Source organism: Myotis lucifugus, unplaced genomic scaffold, assembly GCF_000147115.1.
Source record: "Myotis lucifugus unplaced genomic scaffold, Myoluc2.0 scaffold_355, whole genome shotgun sequence".
Classification (NCBI taxonomy): Eukaryota; Metazoa; Chordata; class Mammalia; order Chiroptera; family Vespertilionidae; genus Myotis; species Myotis lucifugus.
This window is the reverse complement of record NW_005871403.1, coordinates 893295-898225: the sequence shown is the minus strand read 5'-3', so window position 1 is coordinate 898225 and position 4931 is coordinate 893295. Positions and strand designations below refer to the sequence as shown.

The 4931-nt window shown below is 42.0% G+C and overlaps 1 protein-coding gene across 1 annotated transcript in view; it reads right to left on the bottom strand.

Moving 5' to 3' along the window:
• The window catches only part of ULK2 (unc-51 like autophagy activating kinase 2), an 85453-nt gene extending 80788 nt beyond the window's left edge, over positions 1 to 4665 (bottom strand). Inside the window, exon 1 of the mRNA XM_023764852.1 lies at positions 4558 to 4665. The gene's annotated coding sequence lies outside the window, so the exon portion shown is untranslated. The remainder of the gene's footprint in view (positions 1 to 4557) is intronic.
• Between the last annotated feature and the right edge of the window lie 266 nt (positions 4666 to 4931).

The window sequence follows — 4931 nt, the reverse complement described above, 5'->3', positions numbered from 1 at the left end:
ACAGGAGAGATTGGACAAAAATCTTACACCTATGGACAAGGACAATGGGGGGGGAGTAAGGGCATGGGGTGGGGTGGGAACCGGGTGAAGGGGAGCTATGGGGGGGAAAAAGAGGAACAACTGTAATAATCTGAACAATAAAGATTTATTAAAAAAAAAAAAACCTACAGTAAGGAAAACTGTGAGGTAAAGGCAAGGGGACAGAAAACAGTCTAGAAATAGGCCCAAACATATGTGGTCACTAACTTGTGACAAAACAGACATTACAGTACAGAAGAAAAAGGAATGTTGTTTAGTAAATGGATCAACTGACTACCCATTTGTAAGAGTAAATGAATCTTGACCCCTAAACCTCATGCCACATACAAAAATCATTTCCAGGTAATTTACAGCACTAAATGTGAAAGATAAAACAATAAGAACTCTGAGGGGCGGGGGGAGATAGAATATCTTCCTGACCCTGGTGTAGGCAAAGTTTTCTTAAGTTATGACACAAAGCCATTAAATAGAAAAGAAACAACAGCCCTGGCTGTTGTGGTTTATGGTTAAAAGGGTCTCAGGTTTGATTCCCGGCCAAGGGCATGTATCTACCTACCTGGATTGCAGGTTTGATTCCCCAGCCCTGTTCAGGGCAACCAATTGATGTGTCTCTCTCACATTGGTGTTTCTCTCTCCCTCTCTTTCTCTCTCCCCACCCCCTCCCTTCCACTCTCTCTAAAAATCAATGGAAGAAATATCCTTGGATGAGGATGAACAAAACAAAAACAAAACAACAAAGAAACAAAACACTGGACTATAATAAATTTAAGAATTTCTAGTCATCAAAATAAACCATTAAGATAGTAAGAGGCATGTCACAACGTGGATAAGTCCTTTATAACATACTAAAGGCCCGATGCATGAAATTTGAGCAAGAGTAGGCCTTCCTTCCCCCCGCTGCCAGCACCGGCTTCCCTCTGGCACCCGGGACCCGGGCTTCCCTCCTACCACTGGCAGACACTCGGGACCCGGGCAGCCCTGGCTTCGTCCCGAAGGTCGTCCAGAAGGATGTCTGGAAGGATGTCTGGTCTAATGAGCATATTACGCTTTTAGTATTATAGATATATCTGGCAAAGGATTTATACCCACAATACATAAAGAACTCTAACAATTAATAACAAAAAGACAACCCAATAGGAAAACAGGCAAGAGACTTACATAGGAATTTCAAAAGGAAGATATTTAAATGATTCATAAACTTACAAGAGGTGTTCAAACCAGCAGTCATCAGGAAAACCCTAATTAAAGTCATAATAAGCTACCTCACCAGAATGGTTAAAATTGGCAAGTGTGGCAAGGATGTGGAACACCTGGTGTCTGACACTTGGGAGTGTAAACCAACACACTGACAGGATCTACCAAAGCTGAGCCTGCACACACCCCATGAGCCAGAAACTCCCAGCAGGTGAGATCCATTTCTACAAGGAGGAATGGTGAGAGGGAGGAACCAAAGAAGAAACCATAGCAACAAGCCATTTTTATTGCTTCTTTTAGCTTCTTAACTCAAGGAGGCACTGGGGTGGGTGGAACACAACAGGGTTTCTTCTAAAAAAGAAGAAAGAGGCATCGGAAGAGGTACTTTATATACTGCTAGACCACTTGAATTGTTTTCCCACTTAGGGCCTATTAGTTTTCTAGTTTAAAAAATAATAAAGTGAATTTCAAAAGTAAGATAGCTCGAGTAGATGGTTATCTCCAGTAGAATTCAAACATGTGGAAGTGGGGAACTACAAGGTAACAAAAGAATTAAGTAAATAGCAAGAGAACTATTCAAAGAAAAATTCCTGGCTCTGAAGACCCATACTGCACATTTCTCTGCTACTTTTCCTAATTCCTTCTCTAATCCTTAGTGAACTCCTATGAGGTTATCTCATAGGAAAAGAGGAATGAAACACCATTACAGCAGACCTCAAACTTACTCCCCTCAAGGTTACCGAGTACTGGACAGCCTCATAGCATCCTAAGGGTAAATAAGATTGCATTATCATTCCCATTATACTAGTACTTAGGGGGTGATGTTAAAAAAGAAAAATAAGTGTTTTATAAGAACAGTACTCTATACTCAGGTTCCCTTATTTCCATCCAGGACTCTTCCTCTCAGATTATACTCTAAAAAACTTAGAGATACAAAATGTAATAGAGAAAGCCAGCTGGTTAGAGCCTTATCCCCAGACATCAAGGTTACAGGTTTGATCCCCAGTGAGGACAACATACAAGAATCAACCGATGAATGCATCATAAGTAACTGGAGCAACAAACTGATGTTTCTTTCTTTCTCTCTCTCTCTCTCTCAAAATCAATAAATAAATGTTTTTTAAAAAAGAAAGCCAGGCCCTAGCCAGTTTTCTCAGTGGTTAGAGCGTTGGCCCACAAACTAAAGGGTCCTGGGTTCGATTCTGGTCAAGGGCACACACCTGGGTTGTAAGCTCAATCCCCGCAGGGGCACATGTGGGAGGGAACCATCGATGTGTCTCACATCGATGTTTCTCTCTCTCTCTCTCTCTCCCTCCCCTGCCCCCTTCCTTCCACTCTCTCTAAAAATCAATGGAAAAATATTCTCAGGTGAGGATTAACAACAAAAAAAAGGAAAGCCAGTTCTAGCTTACTTGACCTCACACAAACCAACATAGGTTTGTAGAAAAGCCTTTGCCTTAAACCAGCCGTGGGCAAACTACGGCCCGCGGGCCGGATCCGGCCTGTTTGAAATGAATAAAACTAAAAAAAAAAAAATAAAACCGTACCCTTTTATGTAATGATGTTTACTTTGAATTTATATTAGTTCACACAAACACTCCATCCATGTTTTTGTTCCGGCCCTCCGGTCCAGTTTAAGAACCCATTGTGGCCCTCGAGTCAAAAAGTTTGCCCACCCCTGCAAAACTGTCTCTCAATAATACTAATTACACTAAGATTTCAAAATATCCAGAATACATTTATGGTTATGATTTATAATAAGATATATATTTGGTCTATGTTCCTGTTCCTGGCACAGAGCTCCTGAAACCTTTGGAATTTCCAAAGTGATGTCTTTTATTATGATAATGATGTGACTTTCAGAAAGATTGGGGTCTGGTTTCCTAGCCCAGTGGTCGGCAAACTGCGGCTCGAAAGTCACATGCAGCTCTTTGGCCCCTTGAGTGTGGCCACGAAATTTCAATTCCACTGTAAGTGCGCGCCCACACGTGGTATTTTGTGGAAGAGCCACACTCAAGGGGCCGCAGTTTGCAGACCACTGTCCTAGACCAACCATGTGATTAGAGCTTTGGAACTTTCAGTCCCACTCCCTGACCTTCAGAGAGCAGATAGGGCTGGAGGTTGAGTCCAATCACCAATGGCCAATGAGTTAATCAATTGTGCCTGTATAACACACTCCATAATTACCCAAAGGAGAGCTTCCTAGAGCTTCCAGGCTAGTGAACACACGAAGGTTCGATGAGAGTGCCTACCCAGAGAGCATACCTTGTTTATGCATCGCTCCCATCAGGCAGTTCCCGGTACAGAGGAACCTTGGTTCTCAAACTCAATTCATTCTGGAAGGCTGTTTGAGAAGCAATTTGTTCGAAAACCAAATAGTTTGTTCCCTTATAAATCAGGTAAATTGAATTAATCCATTCCAGACACCCAAATGATTCCCTGTTTTAACCTTTCTTATATACAGTACATGCCTAATGTAGTTTAATCTATAAACAAACACTCCTTAAATTTATCAAACCACCCCTACTAGCCTTAAACAAATCACTTTAGCACTCGGTCCAGGGATGTCTTTCCGGTCAGCATGCAGCATCTTTGCTGGTTCATATAGCACTGCCTCCAAGAAATGGCTGTCTCTGGCTCACTGCTTTTCGTTTATCCCAATCGACAACAGTTTTTCTACTTCCTCAATTGTCTGTAATCATTGTTTCTTTCACAATCTTAGCAACATTAGCACTCTAGATGGCCTCTTTCTGCTTTAAAATTGTGCAAACAGTTGATTTTGCCAGCAAAAAAAGCATTCCCTCCTGTTTGTTGCCTGAGAGATGCTTTTTGTCATGCTGAGGTATCAGCTTGAAAGGGTTGTCAGGTAGAAAACCTAAGTTTCATTCGACAACTGAGACATGTTTTCTGTGAACAACTTGGTCGAGAACCAAATTGTTTGAGATGGGAGACGTTCGAGAAACAAGTTTTTATAATAAAATGATGATCTGGTAAATAACATGTTTCGTTGAGTTCTGTAAGCTGCTCTACCAAATTAACTGAACCCAAGGAGAGGTTCCTCAGAAGCTCTGGCAACAACCTGAACTTGGCCATTAGTGTCTAAAGGGGTGGAGGGGCAGTCTGTGGTACTGCGCCTTGAACTTGTGTGATCCGATGCTATCTCTGGGTAGATAGTGTCAGAATTAGGTTAACTGGTTGGAGGTGCTGGAAAAAAAAACCTCATTCGACCATCACTGACCTCAAATGAATTTGTAAGTTGATAATGAAGTACCCACCTACTTGAACCTGATTTGCCCATAATTCTTCAAATGTCTGAAGTCCTACCTTTTTAACAGTCAAACAGAAGACATCAGCCTCTTCCACAGTTACAGTCAAAAACAGTTTCTCAGAAGTTAGAGCGTTGGCCCTCGAATTGAAGGGTCCCAGGTTCAATTCCAGTCAAGGGCATGTACCTCAGTTGCAGGCTCGATCCAAGGCCCGGGTTGGGTCCCATTCAGAAGGCAACCAATGGATGTGTCTCTCTCACATCCACGTTTCTCTCCCTCTCTCTCTCTCTCTCTCTCTCCCCCTCCCTCCCACTCTCTCTAAAAATCAATGGAAATACATCCTCAGGTAAGGATTAACAACAACAACAAAACAGGTAAAAGTTTGGGATAACTTTCTGGAAAATAAGTGAATCACTATATCACTCTTTTGCA